The 24833-nt window shown below is 35.9% G+C and overlaps 1 protein-coding gene across 2 annotated transcripts in view; it reads left to right on the top strand.

Annotated features, from left to right (window-relative positions):
- Positions 1–24833, top strand: part of Brwd3 (bromodomain and WD repeat domain containing 3) — a 147645-nt gene that overhangs the window by 39851 nt on the left and 82961 nt on the right. The gene's annotated exons all lie outside the window — the stretch shown is intronic.

Genomic DNA, 24833 nt, shown 5'->3' with positions numbered 1-24833 from the left:
TTTAGTAATGGCATTGCTTGTTCTGTATTCCCAAAAACTCTGGTAGCTGTTTGAATAAGCCTATCTACAAATTCAGCATAAGGTTCATTAGCTCCTTGTATTACCTTAGATAATTGACCTTGTAAACCTCCATGTCCTTGTAAAGTCTTCCATGCCTTAATTGCATCTGCAGCAATTTGTGTGTATACGCCAGGATCATATGCAATTTGTTGCTGCTGATCCTCATAAGGTCCCTTTCCTAACAACATATCTAGATTTCTCTGAGGATAACCAGCTGCTGCATTTCGCCTAGCCGTCTCCTTGCAAAATTCCTCATTGGCAACCTTCCATAACAGGTATTGTCCTCCATTTAGCACAGCTTTACACATATTAGCCCAATCTGCTGGCGTCATGTTCAAGTTGTTAATGGATTCGACCAAGCTTACAGTGAAGGGTGCTTGAGGACCATAGGTTGTTACAGCCTCTTTTAGCTGCTTCACTGTTTTGAAATTTAAAACTTGGTAAAATCGCTGCCCTCCTGCCTCAAATACAGGGCATGTTAATATTTGAGATCTTGTCTCAGGATCCCAACTATCAACTGCGGGGGTTGGGGACCTCCCAGCATATGGAGGTGGCCTTGTTAGTTGGACACTTACGTCCTCTGGTGATAGAAAGGTGTTAGTAGCAGTCTCCTGTAGAGGTGGTGCTGTTGGTTGGACACTTACACCCTCTGGTGATAGAAAGGTGTTAGTAGCAATCTCCTGTTGTAACTTTCCCCCTGATGGCTTTTTCTGTTTTACACTTTCTTTCTCTGTCTGACTAACTTGAGAGGCGTTCTCTTTTACTTGAATCTTTTCCTCTGTCTGACTAACTTGAGAGACCTTCTTTTTTACTTGAATCTTTTCCTCTGTCTGACTAACTTGAGAGACCTTCTCTTTTACTTGAATCATTATGTCTTCTCCTTCCTCTACCATTGTCTGAACTGAAGGCTTTGGACTAAGCAAACAAGATACGAACGTCCACAATGGCAATGTGCCAACTGGCAGAGTCCCTGGGCTTTTCTTTTCTATTCTTTTTAAATCTTCACCATGATGGTTCCATTGTGATATATTTAACAACTCCTCCTTAAAAAGCCATGGGCTACATTTTTGTATTGTATCAACGTATGCCCTGACTGCTATTGATTTTACTGGGATGCCTCCTTCCTCTAACAATTTACTTAACACTCTTTCAGTTTGTTTTTTACTAATTTCTGATCCCGTATTTCTACTATAATACAACCCAACAAGATGACGCCAAACAAAACCGAGACAGAATGAAATAAAAAGGGAACAACAAAAAGTCATTATAGCCTTTCTATCCTCCTGACATGTGCATCCGTCCTTTCTCCCTATCTGTTCCTCAGACGTAAATAGTTTTTCCTCAGATGTGAGCGGTTTTTCTTCCGTCTCACTCATCTCCAGGGACAGGCAACTTAAAACAAAAGTGAAACAAAATAACAAAAGAAGAATCTTAAAATGGCTACCCATCCTCTCGCCCTGCCCTCAGGGGCGAGCAGTTCACTTACCCTCAGTCGCTCCCCGTGCGAGCCACCAAATGCCGCAGTCTGGCTGGGCACAATCAGGAGCCACTTGTCAAAAGAAACTAACTTTATTTTTAGAACCACACACCAAACAAAACAGCATCTCAGGAAAACCCTCAGAGCCCAACTGCCACCATCGGCTTTCCACAAGCCTCTCCCTCCTCCTCCTAGCTTCTTTCCACCTCCCACAATCCTCCTGCTCTTGAGGCCGATTGGCTGGGTCACGTGGGCAGAGCCAAAAAGTCCCCCAATGAGCAGCTCCGTGGTCTGAAAGGGCAGGGAAACAGTCCAATGAGCATCACCGCAGAGGAGCCAATCAGCTAGATGTTGCTGGGGCCCAGGAGCCAATCAGCTAGATGTTGCTGGGGCCGCTGTGAGCCAATCATCAGCCGGCAGCTGGATTGCTGGCAGCTGGAAGTTTGCTGAGGCCCCTTCGGCTGTGGCTCTCAACATACCTCAATATTGTAAAAGCAATCTATGCTAAGCCTCAGGCTAGCATCATTCTGAATGGAGAAAAACTGAAGGCATTCCCTCTAAAATCTGGAACTAGACAGGGATGCCCTCTCTCTCCACTTCTGTTCAACATAGTTCTCGAAACACTGGCCAGAGCAATTAGACAGACGAAAGAAATTAAAGGCATCAAAATAGGAAAAGAAGAACTTAAATTATCACTATTTGCAGATGATATGATTCTATACCTAGCAGACCCAAAAGGCTCTACAAAGAAACTATTAGAGCTAATAAATGAATTCAGCAAAGTGGCAGGATATAAAATCAACACGCATAAATCAAAGGCATTCCTGTATATCAGCCACAAATCCTCTGAAATAGAAATGAGGACAACCACTCCATTCAAAATATCTTCAAAAAAAATAAAATACTTGGGAATCAACCTAACAAAAGAGGTGAAAGACTTATACAATGAAAACTACAGAACCCTAAAGAGAGAAATAGAAGAAGATCTTAGAAGATGGAAAAATATACCCTGTTCATGGATAGGCAGAACTAACATCATCAAAATGGCGATATTACCAAAAGTTCTCTATAGGTTTAATGCAATTCCAATCAAAATCCCAACGGCATTTCTTGTAGAAATAGAGAAAGCAATCATGAAATTCATATGGAAAAATAAAAGACCCAGAATAGCAAAAACAATGCTAAGCAGGAAGTGTGAATCAGGCGGTATAGCGATACCAGACTTCAAACTATACTACAGAGCAATAGTAACAAAAACAGCATGGTACTGGTACCAAAACAGGCGGGTGGACCAATGGTACAGAATAGAGGACACAGAAACCAATCCACAAAACTACAACTATCTTATATTTGATAAAGGGGCTAAAAGCATGCAATGGAGGAAGGATAGCATCTTCAACAAATGGTGCTGGGAAAACTGGAAATCCATATGCAACAAAATGAAACTGAATCCCTTTCTCTCACCATGCACAAAAGTTAACTCAAAATGGATCAAGGAGCTTGATATCAAATCAGAGACACGGCGTCTGATAGAAGAAAAAGTTGGCTACGATCTACAGTCGGTGGGGTCGGGCTCCAAATTCCTCAATAGGACACCCATAGCACAAAAGTTAATAACTAGAATCAACAAATGGGACTTACTCAAACTAAAAAGTTTTTTCTCAGCAAAAGAAACAATAAGAGAGGTAAATAGGGAGCCTACACCCTGGGAACAAATCTTTACTCCTCACACTTCAGATAGAGCCCTAATATCCAGAGTATACAAAGAACTCAAAAAATTAGACAATAAGAAAACAAACAACCCAATCAACAAATGGGCCAAGGACCTGAACAGACACTTCTCAGAGGAGGACATACAGTCAATCAACAAGTACATGAAAAAATGCTCAACATCTCTAGCTGTCAGAGAAATGCAAATCAAAACCACCCTAAGATACCATCTCACTCCAGTAAGATTGGCAGCCATTAGGAAGTCAAACAACAACAAGTGCTGGCGAGGATGTGGGGAAAAGGGTACACTTGTACATTGCTGGTGGGACTGCAGATTGGTGCAGCCAATTTGGAAAGCAGTATGGAGATTTCTTGGAAAGCTGGGAATGGAGCCACCATTTGACCCAGCTATTCCCCTTCTTGGTATATTCCCTAAAGACCTAAAAAGAGCATGCTACAGGGACACTGCTACATCGATGTTCATAGCAGCACAGTTCACAATAGCAAGACTGTGGAACCAACCTAGATGCCCTTCAATAGACGAATGGATAAAAAAAATGTGGCATTTATACACAATGGAGTATTACTCTGCTTTAAAAAATGACAAAATCATAGAATTTACAGGGAAATGGATGGCATTAGAGCAGATTATGCTAAGTGAAGCTAGCCAATCCCTAAAAAACAAATGCCAAATGTCTTCTTTGATATAAGGAGAGTAACTAAGAACAGAATAGGGACGAAGAGCAGGAGAAGAAGATTAACATTTAACAGGGATGAGAGGTGGGAGGGAAAGGGAGAGAGAAGGGAAATTGCATGGTAATGGAAGGAGACCCTCAGGGTTATACAGTGGAGGAGGTAGAGAGAGAGGAGGGGAGGGGAGGGGAGTGGTGGGGAGGGGGGAGGGTGGAGGATGGGAAAGGCAGCGGAGCACAACAGACACTAGTATGGCAATTTGTAAATCAATGGATGTGTAACTGATGTGATTCTGCAATCTGTGTATGGGGTGAAGGTGGGAGTTCATAACCCACTTGAATCAAAGTGTGGAATATGATATGTCAAGAAATTTGTAATGTTTTGAACAACCCACAATAAAAATTAAAAAAAAAAAAAAAACTATATTTATAAAAAGAGATGATGGGCTATTTGGGGGCTGTGGACCTTGTTAGCTAACCCTTGCTATTCGTTATATAGTGACTTTAGGTTATAGCCTATAAGTAATGAGGAAAACCATTGGATATTTTTTAGTAGAAAAATTAAATGATTGGAATTTTATTTTGAAAATATGGCTAGGTGATATATATGATATAGGATAAATTGTGGAGAAGTTGGAAGAGGCAGGCAGGGAAATCATAGGGAGGTTATTAATAGATGTAGACAAGAAGCAATGAGTATGGAGATAGTAGTAATATAAATGGAGATAACTGAATCAATTCATGCTAGATTTTGGAGGTGGGATTAATAATACAGTTTTGTTGGATATAAGGAGTAAAATAATAAAAAATATAATGTTAAAGTTGATATGGAGACTCATAGGGAACTTGTGATGGAAGGTGAAGATTCACAAATCTCCATCAATGATGCATTTTGGTTAGGAAAGTACGTTGTCCATTCAGTAGTTGAAAATGTAGGCCTATGGCTAAGGTGAAAGATTAGAGATTAACATTAAAAAATAATTAGTATGTGGATAGGTAAGATCACTCAGGGACAATAGGATAGAGAAGAGTTACCTGGATAGAATTTGAAGAAAACATCAGTGTTTCAAAAAGTCTTGGCCATGCCGGGTGCCTGCCCTTCTCTAATCCCAGCAGTTTGGGAGGATGAGGCAGGAAGATTTTGAATTCAAAGCCAGCCTCAGTATCTTAGTGAGACCTTAAGCCATTTAGAGAGAACCTGTCTCAAAATAAAATATAAAACGGACTGGGGATGTAGCTTAGTTGTTGAGTGCACCTGGGTTCAATCTCTAATACCAAACAAAACAAAACAAAACAAACAACAACAACAACAAACCCTGGACTAATGTGAGAATCTAAGAAACTGAGGTTTAGAGAGTCACAGGAGAATAAAGAATGATATCTTTTAAGTCATAAGAAGAGAACTGCAAATTTGATCAACATTCCCTATAACACTTATCCTACAGAATTAATATTCTCAATGGTACTGGAAGGTTGAATGATAATTAACATTTCTGAAACTTCTAAAAATAAGTGTTTTTCCATTCAGAAAATATGCAAACAGCAAATATGTACAAAGCGTTAACCAAAGTGTTCAGGGCAGTCCTTGCTGTAAAGGAATTGACTCTTTTGGGGGAGGTTTAGATCCCTGCCAGAATATGATTACAGTACAGAGAATAGGATTTGTATTAAGGGAAATACAAAGTATAATAGGTTTTATAGGAGGAAGAGATGGAACTGATTAAGAGAAACAAGGAAAGACTTTGAGATTAACTTTGAAGGGTTAATTATAATTAGTTATATGTAACAGTTCAAGTGAAAGGATACCTGAGAGAAGAAGACCTGTCTGATTCCAAGTGGACAATGTATGCCTTGGAGGAGTAGAAATTTTGTTTGGGTATTTTGGAAACAGTAGGACCCGATTAATTAAAAACAAATGCTTTTTTGTTCCAAGTTACTGAGCGAGGTCAGTACATTATAGATGAGACATTAATCCCTATTCTTTAAGTGCTCACAATCTTAGATCAGAAATATGTATAAGTAACTAATATAAGGTAAAACATTATAAGGTCCAAAACTGAAGGAGAGTTCACTTTGGCTGAAGTGATTCAGAATGAGTTTATGAAAATGGAGGTGATTTTAGGTTATGCCTCCAAGGGTAAGAAGTATATTGACAGACTGAAATGGCAAAGGTGGGCATATGGCTCAAGGAATAGCAGAAGCAAAGGATGCCAGGGTGGTAAGCTGGGAGAAATTTGGTTGAAGGCTACAAAGATTGCCTATGTTCATTTCAGATATTCTCAGTTTTTTTTTTTTTTTTTTTGGTACTCAGGTATATGTATGTATTTTGAGTTTTATATAGTTTTCTCACGTGTGTCCATCACCACAGGTATTTTTAAGAAGTTTTATCACTACAAAGATCTGTTATGTTGCCTGTTTATTATGCAACCACTTCTCTCCTATCTAATCCCCCCAAGTCTTACAAACTACTATTCTTAATCTTATGTAACTGTCCCTTACTGTTATGGAACATTGGTTCCAGGACCCTCCTCAGACACCAAAATTCATGGATGCTCAAGGCCCTTATATAGAATGGTACAACAGGGCTAGGGATGTAGCTCAGTGGTAGAGCACTTGCCCAATGTGCACAACTCTCTGGGTTTGATCCCTAGCACTGCATAGATAGATAGATAGATACATACATACATACTTACATACATACATTCATAAATGCATAGTATTTACACAAAACCTGTACACATCCTTCTATATATTTTAAGTCACTTCTGGATTACTTATAATACCTAATACAACTTAATTTTAAGTGTTTGTTATACTTTGCATTTCAGGGAATAATGGACAATAAAATCATCTGTATATGCTTGGCACAGATGTAGTTTGTTTTCAAATATAATTTTTTTTAAGAGAGAGAGAGAGAGAGAGAGAGAGAGAGAATCTTTTTTGTAGATGGACACAACTCAATGCCTTTATTTTTATGTGGTGCTGAGAATCGAACCCAGGTCCCGCCCATGCTAAGCGAGCGCTGTACCACTGAGCCACAATTCCAGCCCCATCAAATATAATTTTTGACAGTGCTAGAGACTGGACCCAGGTTTTGCTCAGGTTTGCAAGTGCTCTGCTGTTGAACCACATCATAGCCTACTTTTTCAAATACTTTTACTCAGTGATTGGTTAGCATAGCCCATGAATATGGAGAAGAGCTTGTGCTCAATTTCAACAGTTTTATTATTTCAAAACATTCTATAAATGGAATAATACAGTATATAAGTAACTTTCATTCACCATAATTCCCTGGATATTCATCTGTGTTGTTTCATATGTTAATATTCATTTCTTTTCATTACTGAGTAATATTCCATGATATGGCTGTACTACAGATAATCTGGGCTGATTCCATTCTTAAAAACAATTACAAATAAAGCTACTATCAACATTCATGTACAGGGGATTTTGTGAACACACCTTTTTTTTGAATAATTACCCAAGATGGCAATTGAGGATCATATAGTAATTGAATATTTAGTTTTTTATGAAACTGCCAAACTCCTTCACATAGTTACTGGAGCATTTTCTGTTCATTTAGCTATTGTCAAGTTTCTATAGGGCGGTACCTCATTGTAGGTTTTATTCCTGTTGACTCAATGGCTGCTGTATATGTCAGGGTTCTCTAGACAAACAGAAATAACAGGAGTTAGATAGTTTGATGGATTGATTGAAAATAAATATTTGGCTCATGTGATTGTGGAGGTTAAAGAGTCCAGTGATTTGCAATTTGCGAGCTGATGACCCAGAACAACTAAATGTTAGCCTGATTTCAGACTTGAAAATCAGGAGAACCAAGAGTATTAGTTTTGGTCTAAGTACAGGAGAAGACAGAAGACTCAGCTACAAAACAGGCAGAGAACCAGGGGGTAGTGGTGCACTCCTGTAATCCCAGTGCTTGGGAGGCTAAGGCAGGAGGATCATGAGTTCAAAGCCAGCCTCAGCAACATAGTGAGGTCCTAAGCACCTTAGTAAAACCCTGTCTCTAAATAAAATATGTGAAATGGTGGGGATATGGCTCAGGGTTAGGTGCACCTGGGTTAAGTGGCCCTATGTTCAATCCCCATGCTAAAAACAAAGAAAATAGGCAGAGAGAGCAAATCCTAACTTAACCTTAATGAGTTCCATCTCATTCACTGAGGAGAGCAATCTGCTTTATTGAGTCTACCAATTCAAATGTTAATCTTATTTAGACATACCTAGAATAATATTTTAACTGAGCATCCGGGTACTTTGTGGTTTAGTCTAGTTAACATTACACCATCAAAGTCCACCCCTTGTCAACTTGGCACATGTGTCAACTTGGCACCTGTATACATGTTTTAAAACCATACTTAGTCTCCAAATAAAGACATTAACAATGTCATGATTTTACCTAACATAATACAACTATCCTGTGTATAACTGAAATGCATTAACCCCCTTCACTAGAACAGTTAGAGTCCTTGAGGAATGGTTATTCTTCTTGGTACATACTAACTAAAATATTATAATGTAAAATTCATAACAATAACATAGTACCAGTGATAATATTTATGATGTATTGCATAATAGGGGAAAGCAAAGAAATTAGCTTTATATAGGAATATTTATAGCAATTACAATCCTCATTTCTTTAACTGGTCATCTGATCATGGCTGGTATTCATGTCATCTCTTCCACTATCCAGAGTGGCAAAATATTGTAAAGTAATTGAAACCTTTATTCTTGAAACACCTGGTTCTTTTGTAGTCCTGCCTGGATTGGGTTGTGGTTTTCCATTCTACTTAAATACAGGACATAGTACATACAGATTAAATATCTTTTGTCTAAAATGCTTAGGACCAGAAATGTTTTGTTTTTCAAATTTTGAAATATTTTCCTATACCTAATGAGCTATGTTGGTGCTAGGAATCAAGTAAAAATATGGGATTCATTTATGTTTTATATACATCTTACATATATAGCCTGAAGGTAATATTATACAATATTTTAGTGTAACTTCAGGTTGACTGTGACCCTATCATGAGGCCACATGTGGGATATTCCACTTGTGGCATCATGTCAACAATCAAAACCTTTGGATTTTAGATTTTTTTTTTGTAATGAGGATTGAACCCAGGAGTACTCTACCTCTGAACTACATCCACAGCACACTCCCTACTTTATTTTGAGACAGAGTTTTGTTTAGTTTGCTCAGATTGGCCTGGAACTTGAAATCCTTCTGCTAACTAGCTGGGCTTATAGGTATGCATCACCATGTCTGGCCTTTGAATAATCTTTTTCAATGTGCTATTGGATTGGCTGGCTAGTATTTTTGCTAATTATATTTGCATCTATGTTCATCAAAGATACTGGCCTGCAGTTTTCTTTTTTGTTGTCATTATCTGGTTTTAATATCAGAGTAATGTTGGCCTCATAGGGCATGTTTAGAAGAATTCCTCTTTGTTTTTTGGAATAATGTAAACAGAATTTCTATTAGTTTTTACTTAAATGTTTGCTAGATTACAACAGTGAATCTGTTTGGTCCCAGGCTTTTCTTTGATAGGAGACTTAATTATTGGTTTGATCTCATTACTTACTATTCTACTAAAGTTTTCTATACGTGATTCAGTTTGGTAAGGTGTATATGTCTAGGAATGTGTCCATTTCTTCATGGTTATCAAATTTGTTGATGCACAGTTGTTCATGATAACCTCTAATGATTCTTCATATTTCTGTGGTGTTAGTTGAATGCTTCTCTTTTTGATTTCTGATTTATTTTTCTGTATCTTTCTCCTTCTGTCTCTCTCTTTTTGTACTGGGGATTGAACTGGGGGTAGCAGCTTCACACTGAGCTACATCCCCAGTGTTTTTTGTTATTATTACTTGTTATTTTGAGACAGTCTTGCTAAGTGGCCTAGAAAGCCCTAAGACTTACCATCATCTTGCCCTCAGCCTTTTGAGTTGCTGGTATTTACTGGCATGCACCACTCTCCTGGTTTCTCTCTCTAGTCCTGCTAAGGGTTGGTTTGTTTGTTTGTTTTTGAAGAATCAGGTCTTTATTTCATTAATTTCATTAATCATTTGTATTGTTTTGCTCATCTCCATTTCATTTATTTCTGGTCTGGTCTTTGATGTTTTCTTTCTGCTAAATTTGCTTTCATTTGTTCTTTGAGAAGCAGTGATCAGTTGTTCATTTGAGATCTTTGGGCTTTATATAAGACACAAACTGCTCTAAACACCCACTTAGTACTGCTTTTGCTATATTCCATAGGTTTGGTATGTTCTTTGTCCCTTTTTATTGGTTTCAAGAAATTTTTAAATTTCCTTCTTGATTTCTTGCAAGATCCATTGAAATAAGTTGTTTATATGTATTTATTGTTTCCCAAAGTTATCTTTATAATGATATTTTGTTTTATTCTCTTGTTGTCAGAAATGATCCTCAATATTATTTTATTGTTTAATTTACTGAGGCTTATTTTGCGGCCTCTTGTATGATCCATTGTAGAGAATCCTCCTTGGGCTTATAAGAAGAATGTTATTCTGTAATTGTTGGGTAGAATGTTCTGTAGATGTCTTTGAGATGGATTTGGTCTAGGGTTCCATTTAGCTTTGCCATTTCTTTGTTGATTTTCTGTCTAAATGATTTGTTCATTGCTGAAAGTGAGATGTTAAAGTCCCCAGCTATTATTGTATGGCATCTATTTCTCTATTTAGTCTACTAATATTTGATTTATATACTTGGATGCTTTGACTTTGGGTATAAATATATTTAGAATTATTTCTTTGGCTGAATAGACCCCCTTTATCTTTTTTTTTTTTTTTTTAGTTTTATTGATTTTATTTTTTTAAATACATGACAGCAGAATGCATTACAAATCTTATGAAAAATTGTACTCTATATGTATAATATCTTTGTATATAGAGTATGTTCACGCCAATTCATGACTTTATACATGTACTTTGTTTTCTTTGCATTATAATACTTATTATACATATATACCACAATTTTTCATATCTCTGTATAAAAAGTAGGTTGACACCCAATTTGAGTCTTTATACATGTACTTTGGATAATGATGTCCATCACATTCCACTGTCCTTGTTAATCCCCTGCCCTCTCCTTTCCCTCCCACCCCTCAGGTATTACAAGTAATCTTATAATGATTTAAATGTATAAATATGAGATGATTTAAAGTATAAAGGAGGCTGTGAATGGATATATGCAAATACTATACCATTTTTATGAGAGACTTGAGTATAATAAATCACTATCCACTATAGTCACCTTATGCCAAAATTGCCCCACTTCACATTACCTCATTCTGTAATGTGAGAACACTGAGACCCCAGAGTGGAAAAGAAAGGGTAGAAGAAAGGAATTAGTCTTTACTGTATAAATGCTTTCTGTATTATACATTCTACAAAATCATTTTCAATTTTTAGATTGATAGTAAAATGCCTATTTTATACATAAGGAAGAAGCTAGGCTTAGGCTGCTTGTTCTTTTTTCCATACTATGTTTCATATTTTACTATTTACTACATCATCCTGTCAAAGTGGGTGGAATTGATAAAAGCCAGAGATAAATCTCCCAACAGTTAATTGAGCTACTCACTGACTCTTTGGTTTTCAAACAGGATCACTTTGTATTAAGGCCTGTGTCCCTTTCTAACCCCTCCACAAATACGCACCCCCATGGTTTATCTCTTGATTTTGAATAAAGATTTGTTGCCCCAAAAATTAGAGGGAGAGTTCACTGCTTTAGATCTATCTGCTGAGAGCCAGGCTGAGTCTGTATGGCCCCTGGCATTTTGCCAACAGTATTGATTGACAGGCGCCTCTGCCTGTCCGCCTCTGCCAAATATGGTTAGGTATCAGTCCTCTAGGATTGACTCCAAGATTAACTTGTGGTAAAAAGGTCACACAATTTTGACATTGTTTTATTATTTGTCTAGCTTGTTCCTTAGTTATTTTAAAACACTTTTGTAAAGTATTAGCATTGACATGGAACCTTTTATGAAAATGTGTAGCTTCTTCTAGTGTAGAGAAAATATGTATGTCATGTGTAGTTTTATCTGCTAAATCGTTGCCCAAACTAAGGGCTCCAGGCAATCCTGTATGTGCTCTGATATGTCCTATAAAGAATGGATCTTTTCTGTCCCAGATTAGACTTTGTATAGCAGAAAACAAAGAGAAAACAGTAGAGGAAGGGGAAATCCTGCCAGCATCTTCAAGGGATACTATAACATTAACTACATACTGACTATCAGAGAATAAATTAAATACAGAATCTTTAAACATCACAAAAGCTTGTAAAACTGCATTAAGCTCTACCTTTTGAGCTGATTGTTTGGGTACTAAAAATGTAAAAGTTTGATCAGGGGTAACTACTGCTGCTGTACCATTATTTGACCCATCAGTGAATACATTTGGAGCATTCATGATAGGGGTTTTTCTTGTCATTTTTGGAAAAACTACAGGATGCGAAGACCAAAAAGACAACAAAGGATTAGATGGTAAGCGATTATCAAATGAAACATTAGATTTACACATGATTATTGCCCAAGTATTTAACTCATTAGCTAACTCATCAATTTGATCCATAGTATATGGAGTAATAATTTTATTGGGAGAAATTCCAAACACTCCCTTTGCTGCTTTTATTCCTTTGAGTATTAATTGTCCTACAGCCTCAGGATACCTAGTAAGAATAGTGTTAGGAGAATAAGATAAATGTATCCACAATAATGGACCTTCTTGCCAAAATACTCCTGTAGGAATATTTTTTGTTGGTATTACAATAAATAATAAAGGCAAAGTTATATCAATTCTATCCAAATGCATATTTTCCATATATGTTTCAATAATTTTTAATGCCTTTCTTGCTTCAGGCGTTAACATGCGGGGTGAATTTGGATCTGATGGACCTTTTAGGATATCAAATAAAGGTCCCAACTCTCCTGTTGGTATGCCTAGATAAGGCCTTATCCAATTTATGTCTCCTAATAACTTTTGAAAGTCGTTAAGTGATTTGAGTTGATCTACTCGTATTTGAATTTTTGGTGGACGGACCATGGTTGAGGATAATAGAACTCCTAAATAATTAATTGGAAAATTTAATTGTACTTTATCTATTGCTATCTCTAGATTATAATTTTTTAATAAATTTGTAAGTGTGGCATAACATTCTAGCAATGTGTTTTTATCTTTGTGTGCTAACAATACATCATCCATATAGTGAAATATTTGTAGTTTAGGATTTTGATTTCTAAGTGGCTGGATTGCTTTGTTAACATAAATTTGACACATAGTTGGGCTGTTAGCCATCCCTTGAGGGAGTACTTTCCATTCATATCTCTGATCAGGACCTTCATGATTCAGTGCAGGGATAGTAAATGCAAAATGTGGACTATCCTCAGGATGAATTGGAATTGAAAAAAAAACAATCTTTAATATCTATAGCTAAAACGTACCAGGTTTTTGGCAAAGCAGACAATTGAGGAATCCCCGATTGAGCAGGTCCCATAATAACCATCTCATTATTAATGGCTCTTAAATCTTGCAATAATCTCCATTTACCAGATTTCTTTTTAATGACAAAAATGGGAGTATTGTAAGGAGATACGGAAGGTTGTATATGTCCCTCCGCTAATTGTTGCTTGACCAGGTCATGGGCTGCTTGTATCTTTTCTTTAGTCAGGGGCCACTGAGGAACCCATACTGGTCTATCTGATTTCCAAGTAATTTTTATTGCCTCAGTGACCCCTTCTGAAAACCCAGTCCATGTCTATTTATTCCCTGATCTATTTGAATGGGTGCTGCTATGCCTTGTTCTCCTAATCTTTTTTCTTTCCTGAAACCTTGTCTAGCCCTAATAGTGGGCGCATTTGGATTGATGTTATTTGTTAATGTCAAACCTAATTGATCTAGGACATCTCGTCCCCATAAATTTATAGGAAGATGATCCAATACATATGGCTGTATAGTTCCTTCGCATCCTTCAGGATCCTTCCAATCTAATACCATTGCACTTCTATGGGGATTAGTTGCCACTCCTAGGCCTCGAAGCGTTTGAGTGGCTTGTTGTAGCGGCCAATGTTGTGGCCATTCTTGACGAGATATGATGCTAAGGTCTGCACCTGTATCCAGTAGCCCATTAAATACATGTCCTTGAATATTTAGTTTTAGCATGGGGCGAGAATCTAAATTTAAAGACAGCATAGCCCAATCTACACCTGTGGAGCCTAATCCCCTGGAACCTCTTTCTATAGTACTACTGGAAAATTTATCATGTAGGCTGGGTATTATTAATAACTGTGCTATTCTATCTCCTGGTGAAATTACTGATATACCCTTTGGAGAACTAGCTATAATTTTTATTTCACCTTCATAATCGGGATCAATTACCCCGGGACTTATCATAAGTCCTTTTAGCGTAGAAGAACTGCGTCCTAACAATAAGCCTACTGTTCTTTGGGGAAGAGGTCCTTTTACTCCTGTGGGAATGATTTGAACTCCCATCTCTGGAGTTAGTACTGCTCTGGCGGAGGTGCAGATGTCCAACCCTGCGCTCCCTCTGGTTCGTCTGATGAGAGATCTGATGGATAATGTGTCCTGGGCACTACCCTGATGGTATTGCTGGGTTTCTCCATGGTGTTTCTGGGTTCCTCCAGTGCCCCGTACATTTGTGGTCGTGGGCCCCGGAGCATTGGGCCCCCCTGTCCGTTTTTTGGCAATGGAACTCGATGCCTTTCTCCACGATATCGTGGGTAAACACTTGGTCCTTGTCTGTTTTTTGATAACGGAATACCCTCTATGGTGGTTTGAGAACGGCATTCATTAGCCCAATGTTTCCCTCTACGGCATCGTGGGCAAATACCCGGTATTCTATTCGTTTGATATCTAGCTTTGTTAAACCCTCCTCCTATGGGGCAACTCCTTTTAAAATGTCCTGTTTGATCACAATTATAGCATGTTTTGGGCCTGGCATCTAAAGCCTGTTGTACTGCTGCTAAGACTTGCCCTTGTTCATTAATGTCTCTACATAATTTAATATGTGTGTTTAAATCTTCATGTCTCCATGGTCTAATGACCTCTCTGCAACAACGATTTGCTTGGTCATAAGCCAGTTGTTTTATAAATGGCATTGCCTGGAGCCCTTAGTTTGGGCAACGATTTAGCAGATAAAACTACACATGACATACATATTTTCTCTACACTAGAAGAAGCTACACATTTTCATAAAAGGTTCCATGTCAATGCTAATACTTTACAAAAGCGTTTTAAAATAACGCCAAGGTCACGGGTTCTATCCCCGTACGGGCCACCAAATGCCGCAGTCTGGCTGGGCACAAATCACGAGCCACTGAAGCAGGAACAAACTTTATTTTTAAACTGCAGGAAAACACTTCACACAGCTCCCGGGGAATCCTCCCGAACGCGCCATGAGGCTTGTCCAGGAACCCCCAGCCGGAACTATCTCTCCCGGAAATCCCTCCTCCTGCACTTCCCCAACCAATGGGAACTCTTGGGGAATCCCCGGAAATCCCCACGAGAACTCCAAAATAGTGCGAGAACTCAAAACTTGCGGCAGAGGCGGACAGGCAGAGGCGCCTGTCAATCAATACTGTTGGCAAAATGCCAGGGGCCATACAGACTCAGCCTGGCTCTCAGCATCTATCAGTATATTTTATTTGGCAGGAAGTAAACATTGCTGATATATTTAAACATAAAGCACTGAGAGGCAATTGTGACATAAGAAAATGAACATTTGAAGTTCATGCCCTTTCTCAGTCACTTAAACTTTTTATGATTTTGGAAAACTTACTCCATTAGCCTGGATTTTAGTTTGCTCTATGTAAAATTAGGGTTTGGACTAAAAATTAATCTTTAAAATCCCTTTAAACTCTAGCATAATTCTATAATAGATGCCAGTTCAAAAAGAGAAAGTCCAAATATGGTTGCTTATAAATTACATGACAGATAGAGCCTCAGAAATTATGATTAACTTCTTAAAATCTTCATTAGAGTTTATTTACATTTTATTACTGACAAAGTAAGGTATATTTCCTGTCTTCCTTATTTCCTATCTCTAGAATTAGAGCATGAAGCTAAGTGACATATAAAAGTGAATCCCAATGAAAATTTCATGAGAAGGACCTAGAAAATGAGTAGAAATATTAAATCTCTAATTGTACCTGTAGGCAAATATTTATTCATGGGGTTGATTTTTATACTTATTTAAATCTGTGTTTTCTACATAAAAGTAGCTTTCTAATGCAATTTACATTTGGATTCTGCTATTAGAGCTGTGTTCCCAAGTGAAATTTTGATGAGTATGTGTTTTTATAAGAAACATTCATTTTAAGTCTACAATGGAACTGTTTCTAGACTTAATGGATTAGGAGGACTCAAGATGCTTAAGAAATCTAATTGAAAATATTATTTATTGATATCAAACTTTAAATTTAGCTTTAAGTTTAAAAAATTATTTTATACTTACCTCTTAAACTTGCCAGACTTGAGTTGTTTAGTACTTCAAAATTTTTGTTCTTCCTACCTGTTGTATAATTGTGCTTCAGTATGTTTCATCATAAGCTCCCTGAGCTTTTTCTGGTCTAATGATAATATTTAGTATTTCATGTTTAAAGAGAATGTTCTTTGAGGTATTTTCCACAGAAGTTACACATTTTCAATGACCCCTCTATTATTTCTTGATTTCTGACCTGGGTATTTTGATATGATTAATTGATTTTAGGAGAACAAATTAAACTGTTACAGGTCTAAGCTGATGTAGTAAATAAAGTATTCTTACAATAACAACCCTATAGTAAGTCCTTGATTTTGATTTATTGTTATTGAGCATCGTTGTTATTGATTCTTTTTTTTTTTTTTTTTTTGTACTGGGGATTGAACCCAGGGGTGTTTAACCACTGAGCCACATCTCCAGCCCTTTTTATGTTAGATTTTGAGACAGGGTCTCCCAGAGTTGCCTAGGGCCTTGCTAATTTGCTAAGACTTTCCTTGAACTTGCAATCCTCCTGCCTTAGCCTCAGAAGTTGCTGGGAATACAGGAGTGTGCCACCACATCTGGCTTGTCTTTTTATTTTATTTTTTTAGGGTTTTTAATCATCAAGTTGTAATTGAGGGTATGGTACTAAACTTTTAAGTCAGGATAGTAGATTAGTACATGTTGTAATTCACTAGACAGATGTTCTAAAATAGATACACATTTTTCAAACATCAGAATTGTAATAGGTTATTGGTGATTTGTTTTAGAAAACAATGGGATAGATTGTTAGTAGACAGGATACTGAAGAAAGGAGTAAAATAAGAAAAGAATCATATCCTTATAATAAATACAGTATGCTACACAGTAAGTAAAGCAAAGCTATTATGGAAGACAAATAAGAGAAAGCCACAGCCTGGTTTGCATTTTCTGAATTTGTATTACAGTATTCTATATTGTAATTTTAAACAAAAGGAACTTAGGGCCAGGGCATGTATTGTAGTTGTAGAACCCTTTCCTAGGATGAATGAAAGATGCTGGTTTCCATCGTTAGTACTGGAAAAAAGGAATTTAAATATGTGAAGTGATCTATTAATAATTCAATGTATATTAGACTGTTGACAATATATTTCAAATAATGACATTTATACCTTTTATCAAAGACCATTATTTTTAATTTCTGAAGTTAATTCAATAACATTTGAAAGTATTAGTAGTAAAAATTAAACAATTTCAGAATTGTTATATGAATTTTATTCCCTTTTGGGGGGGCTATACTGTGGATTAAACCCAGACAAGCTTTACCCACTACATCTCTAGCCCTTTTTTATTTTTTATTTTGAGAAGGAATCTTGCCAAGTTGCTGCTGAGGCTGACCTCGAACTTTGAATCCTCTTTCTTCAGCCTCCCAAGTTGCTGGGATTATAGGCATATACCACCACACCCAGCCTGATAAGCCTGATTAATTCTTTTTATTTATTTTTTTTAGTCATAGTTAGATACAATACCTTTATTTTATTTATTTTTTATGTGGTGCTGAGGATCAAACCAAGCGCCTCACACTGGTAGGTGAGCGCAGCGCTCTCCCTTCCCACTGAGCCACAACCCCAGGGGCACTCATCCACAGAGCCACACCCACCTCAGCCCTCTTTTGTATTTTATTTAGGGACAGGGCCTCACTGAGTTGCTTAGCACCTTGCTTTTTCAGAAGTTGGCTTTGAACTTGCAGTCCTCCTGCCTCAGCCTCCTGAGCCACTGATTAATTCTTTAAAATATGATTGGAGGCTTTTAATGGGATGACTGATATTATCTTAAACTGTCTCCATTTACTTGGTCATTAGTACTTACATTGATGTTGGGGAAACATAGGAAATTAAACTGAAATAAATTAATTTTGCTGATAGCTAGGGACAATGGTAAAAATACCCAATTTTTACCAGTGGTAAAAGTGCTTGCCTGATGTGTTTGAGGCTCTGTGTTTGATCCCTAATATCACAAAAATACCTAGTTTTTAGAAAATGATACAATGGTAGCTGATGTGATCTAGAAGATAAATATATAAAGGAGGAAATGAGCTGTACAGGTAAGATACTTTAAGTAGAAAGGATTCAAAATATTTCCTATACAAATAAATGATAAATGTCTGATGTGATTGATAAGTTATCCTGATGTAATCATTGTACAATATATACATTTATTGAAATATCATATTGTACCTCTAAATATGTGTAATTATTACATGTCATTTATACAATTTAAAAATGTATTAAACCTATATATAAGCAATTTGAAATATACTATACCTTTGTTAATATATTTTATTTTTATGTGGTGCTGAGGATCAAACTCAGTACCTCACAAATGCTAGGCAAGCACTCTATCACTGAGCTACAACCCCAGCCCCTAGTATTTATTTTTCTGTGCTGGGCTCATTTTACTTAGCATAATATTCTTTAGTTCCATCCTTGTATAATATTTCATTATGTATATATATATGACATTGTCTTTATCCATTGATCTGTTGATGGATCCTGAGGTTTTCTCCAAATCTTGGTTATTATGAGTGATACTGAAATGAACATGGAACTATAGATATGTCTTCAGCATAGTAAATTCACCTTCTTTGGACAGAGATTTCTGTATCTTATGTTATTTTCTTGAGGAGCCTCTATATTTTTTCCAAAATGACTATTAATTTGCATTTTCACCCAAAGTCTACAGGGCTTTCTCTATTCTATATCCTTGCCAAAACTTGTGATCATTTATCTTTTTCATAATAGCCATTCTAGCAGTTGTGCAGTGATGTCTCCTTGTAGTTTTAATTTCAATTTCCTAGATGGTTAGAGATGTTGAACATTTTTTTTGTGTGTGTGTGTTCCTGTTGCATATTTGTGTATCTTTTGGAATGTCTCTGTTCAGATAAATTGCTGGGAATTCGGTCAGTTTGTTTTCTTGCTGTTGAGTTCTTTGAGTTCCTTATATATTTTGGATATTAGCTCCTTATCAGATGTATGGCTTGCAAGTACTTTCTCGAAATCTGTTTATTGTCTCTTCACTCTTGTTGTTTTCTGTACTGTGAAGAAGTGTTTTAATTTGATGCAATCCCATTTTTCTATTTTTTACTCTTTTTACATGTGCTTTTAGTGTCCTCAGAAATTATTGTACAATCATTGTTATGGTGCTTCTGTTTTATTCTAGTAGCTTTACAGCTTCAAATATTGCATTTAAATGTGATACATTTTGCTCAAATTTTTGCATATGGTGTGAGGTCTGGATCATTTATTCTTTTTCCATGTGACTATCCGGTTTTTCCAACACCATTTATTGAAGAACATGCCTTTCTTCATTGTCACATTTGTTGAATATTAGTTGAATATAAATGTTTGGGTTTATTTCTGGAATTTCTATTCTTTTCCATTGGTCAATATAAATGTTTTATTTCAAACTTATGCTGGTTTGAAATAATAGTTTCATATTTGGAAATCAGGGAATGTGATACTTCTAGCTTTGTTCTTTGTGATCAGGGTTGCTTTAGTTACGGTCTTTTTTGTTCCATTTGGATTTTAGTAATTTTTTTTCTATTTCTATTCAAAACATCATATTTTTTTAAAAAAAAATTTAATTGATTTTTTAAATGACAGCAGAATGCATTACAATTCTTATTACACATATACAGAACAATTTTTCATATCTCTGGTTGTATATAAAGTATGTTCACACCAATACATGTACTTTGGATAATGATGTCCATCACATTCCACTATCCTTGTAACCCCCTGCCCCCTCCCTTCCCCTCTCACCCCTCTGCCTTATCTAGAGTTCGTCTATTCCTCCCATGCTCCCTCTCCCTGTGAATTGTCCTGCTATAAACATGTTGTCACTGTGCCCCTATAGTATGCCGTTTTTAAGTCCTTTGGGTACAGATAAAGGAGTGGGGATAGCTGGGTCAAATGGTGGTTCCATTCCCAATTTTCCAAGAAATCTCCATACTGCTTTCTATATTGGCTGCACCAATTTGCAGTCCCACCAGCAGTGTCTGAGTGTACCTTTTTCTCCACATCCTCACCAACACTTATTGTTGTTTGTCTTCATAATAGCTGCCATTCTGATTGGAATGAGATGAAATCTTAGAGTGGTTTTGATTTGCATTTCTCTAATTTCTAGTGATGATGAACATTTTTTCATATATTTGTTGATTGATTATATATCATCTTCTGAAAAGTGTCTGTTCAGGTGGTCATCAGAATTTTGATAGGGATTGGATTGAATCTATAGGTTACTTTTGAGTTTTATGAATATTTTCAACATCAAGTGGGTAGACAGATAAAAAATATGATCCCATTCTGCTTCCTCTAAGGACCCACATAGACTAAGGATGAAAAAGATATTCCATGTAAAAGGAAGCCAAAACAGAGTGGGGGTGCTCGATATATTAAAAAAAAAAAAAGATTCTGAGTGGAAAACCATAAAAAGATAAAGAAGCTAAGTATATGATAATGATAAAGATATTAATTCATCAAGAATTTATATATAAATATATATGTACCCAGCATTGGATCACCAAAATAGATAAAGCAGATATTAATATATTTGAAAGGAGAGACAGACTGCAGTACAATAGTAAGAGACTTCATTATTCCATTTCCAACATTGGTCAGGTTATCCCAACAAGAAAGTCAATAAGGAAACTTTAAACTTGTACCACACTCACACCAATTGGATGTAAGAAATATTTATATATCTTCCATATAACAGCAATAGAATATACATTCTCCTCACATGTACACTCAACATTTTGTAGCATATATTATATTTTAGACCTCAAAATAAGTCTACACAAATTTAAGAATATTGAAATCATATTAAGTATTTTTTCTCAACACAGTGGCATGAAACTAGAAATAAATACAGATTGAGCACCTTGAATCTAAATATTCTAAATCTAAAATGCCCAACAGCTGAAGCTTTTTGATGATGCCATAAGAGGAAAATTTCACACCTGATCTGATGTGACTTCTCAAAGTAAAAAAGTAGTTACACTAAAATAATATATAAATTCATATTTGGGGTATATATGTAAGGTGTATATGAAACATAAATACATTTTTTTATTTAGACTTGGATCACATTACCAAGATACCTTATCATGAATATCCAAATATTCTAAAATACCCCCAAATATGAAATCATTAACTTATATTTCCAAGCATTTTGTATAAGGATATTCAACCTGTAACTGGATAAATGTTGAAAGACTCACAAATATGTGAAAATTAAAATATACTCCTGAACATCCAATGGGTCAAAGAAGAATTAAATTTCAATTAGAAAAAAAAATCACTTGAGACAAATAAAAATGAAAACAGAATGTACCATAACTTACTGGATGCAAAATCAGTCCTCAAAGGGAAGTTTGTAGCCATAAATGTCTAGAGGACAAAAGAATGATCTCAAGTAAGAAACCTAGTGTTACACTTGTAAGAACTAGAGAAAGAATAAAGTAATACCAAAATTAGACAAAAGAAGGAAATAAATATCAGAGCAGAAAAAAAGACTAGAAAAATAATAGGAAATAAAAGGAAATCTAAAAGTTCATTTTTTGAAAAAAATAAGTTGAAAAGTCTTTAAGTAAACCAACAAAGAAGATTAAGAAAAGAGCCAAACAAAAATAAAAAATAAAAAAATGTGGAGCTATTAAAACCAATACCACAGAAATACAAATAACCATAAAGACTATTATGAACAACTATATACAAATCAGATAACCTAGAAGAATGCATGGATTTCTAGAAGCATCCAATATATCAAGGCTGTAACAGAAAGGAATGGAAAATATGAACAAACTAATAATGTGTACAAAGTCTGTCATCAAAAAAAAAAAAAAAAAGCTCAGGTTCTTATGGGTTCACTGTTGAATGCTACCAAAGTGTTAAAAAGAAGTTAATTGAATAAATTGAAAGCTATTCCATGTCCATGGATTGGCTCATTAATCCTCTTCAGACTCTTCTAAAACAATGGAGTACATTTGAACTCAACTCAAGAAGTCACATTACTCTGATACCAAAGCCAGACAAGGACACTACAAGAAAAGGAAACTACAGACCAGTATTCCTGATGATCATAGATGCAAAATCATCAGCCAAATTCTAGTGAATTGAACTCCACAGCATATTCAAAGATCATTCACCATCATTGTGCAACATTTATTCCTGTAATGCAAGGATAGTATAGCACATCCAGATCAGTAAATGAGATGGAGAAGTTAGTAAAAAAGAAGGGAAAAATGCCACATAATCACCTCTAAAGGTATAGAAAATGCATTTGACACAATTCAACATACATATGTAATAAAACCTTTGAAAAATGGATATAGAAGAAATGTACCTCAACAGAATAAACACTGTATTTTGCAAGCCCACAGCTAATATCATAATGAACAATGGAAAATTGGATGCTTCTTCTCTAATATCAGGAACAAAACATGATTTCCTTCTTTCTCACTTTCATTCAGCATATTACTGGAAGATCTTGCTGGGGCAATTAAGCAAGAAAAAGAAATACAACACATCTCTATAGGAAAGGAAGAAGTGAAATTGTCTATTTCTGATGACATGATCTTATATAGAGAAACCCCTAAAGACTCTACTCAAAAACATTTAAAATTTTAAAAAATGTTAACACAGATTAAAAAAAAAAATCCAGTGAAGCTGCAAGTCGCAAAAAACAACATACAAAAATACTTAGTGTTTCTATACCCTAACAATGAACTAGTTGAGAGAGAAATTATGAAACCAATTTCATTTAAAATAACATCAAAATTAAAATACTTAAAAGTACATTTAATCATGGATATCAAAGAACTACACATTAAAAACAATAAAACACTGATGACAGAAATTGAAGAAGACACAATAAATTAAAAGCTATTCCATGTCCGTGGGTTGGCTCATTCTCTATCTCCTGCTCCCATTCTCAAAATTGCTTTTCTATTATTTTTTCCAAGTTAATTGTTTTTGTTCTTATACTTATGATATTTTTAAGTAGTTTTTTTCCCCTATAGGAAATATTTGGCAGTGCATGGAAGTATTTTTTCTTCTCACAACTTAGTGCTGGTTGTACTACTAGCATGTAGTGGGCATAGGCCAAGGCTGCTGCTAAACACACTACAATGTATGGAAGCCCCCTCTAACAATCATCTAGTCTGGAGTATCCTGAGTTCTTCAGATAAGAAAATATTGCCTTGAAGTAACATACCTTTTTCTCAATCTACCTGCAAAGTGTGGAAGAGACAAAGGAAATCAGAAATGATGGTCAATTGTTTCAAGGAACTCAGATCACTGAGAAATGTTTGGAAAAAGATTACCAAATTCTCAAGTTAGGTTGCCTACTCTTCCTGTTGTAGTAATTTCTTGTTGGTTGGTTGGGAACCAGCTGCAAAAAACCCCAAACAAAACAAAACAAACAAACAAACAAAAAAAAAAAAACAAACAAAATAACCCCTCTTACCTAGGTCAACATTTTTTACCATTATATATTCAGCATCTTGCAGTATTATATACTAGATCACTAATTTGTTCTTATGATTTGCATTAAAAGTTTCACTGATTTTGCCTATTCATCATTAATTTTTTGTCATTTTGTCAGTTTAAAATGGCCAGTGGATCTACCTTTGCCTGAAAGACAGACTTCATTGCTCTTAAGATTGTGAGACATTGAAAGGTTTTATATTTTGATTGTGGCATGGCTCTAATTATACTAATCTAGCTAGAACTCAGTTCTTGCCTTAATTTTGCCTTGCTTAAACATAAAGCTATTGTCACTTGTACTATATTATTTATACAGTGTGGTAAATGTCACCTTCCCCTAAGGTGACTTTGAACTTGTAGGAATCCTTTGTTTTGATTAAAATACAATATGTGGGGTGTCAAGTATTTCCATTCTATAAAGATAGACAGGAATAATTTCACAGAAATAGATGGTTGTAAATCCTTATATGTGGAACAGATCTCAATTTCAGAAATGGACAGAATCCAGGTGGTACTTGAAGGGGAATTGTGTAGACATGTGCTTTATCTTGGCTTTTTTTTTTTTTAAAGAAAATTCAGAAAACTAAACAAACCAAAAATGTGACAGGCTCTAAAATGATCTCATGGGAGATGAGGTCTCAAAAGTTCATTGTAACTAAAAGAAGAACTTCCAGATTCAGAAACCAAAACGGGGAGAACCATAGACAAACCTGGAAAGAATTGTTTTCTATTTCAGATCTATGTAGTGTCATAGCTTCCCTTCTCTCTTCACTGTGTAGGTCTCTTATATTATTTTTGAAATATTAGGGGCAGATATTGAAAAGATAGGACAGGAGTTTATAAAATTTCCTGTA

The sequence above is a fragment of the Marmota flaviventris genome, chromosome X (assembly GCF_047511675.1).
Source record: "Marmota flaviventris isolate mMarFla1 chromosome X, mMarFla1.hap1, whole genome shotgun sequence".
Classification (NCBI taxonomy): domain Eukaryota; kingdom Metazoa; phylum Chordata; class Mammalia; order Rodentia; family Sciuridae; genus Marmota; species Marmota flaviventris.
This window is presented reverse-complemented; position numbering and strand designations above follow the sequence as displayed.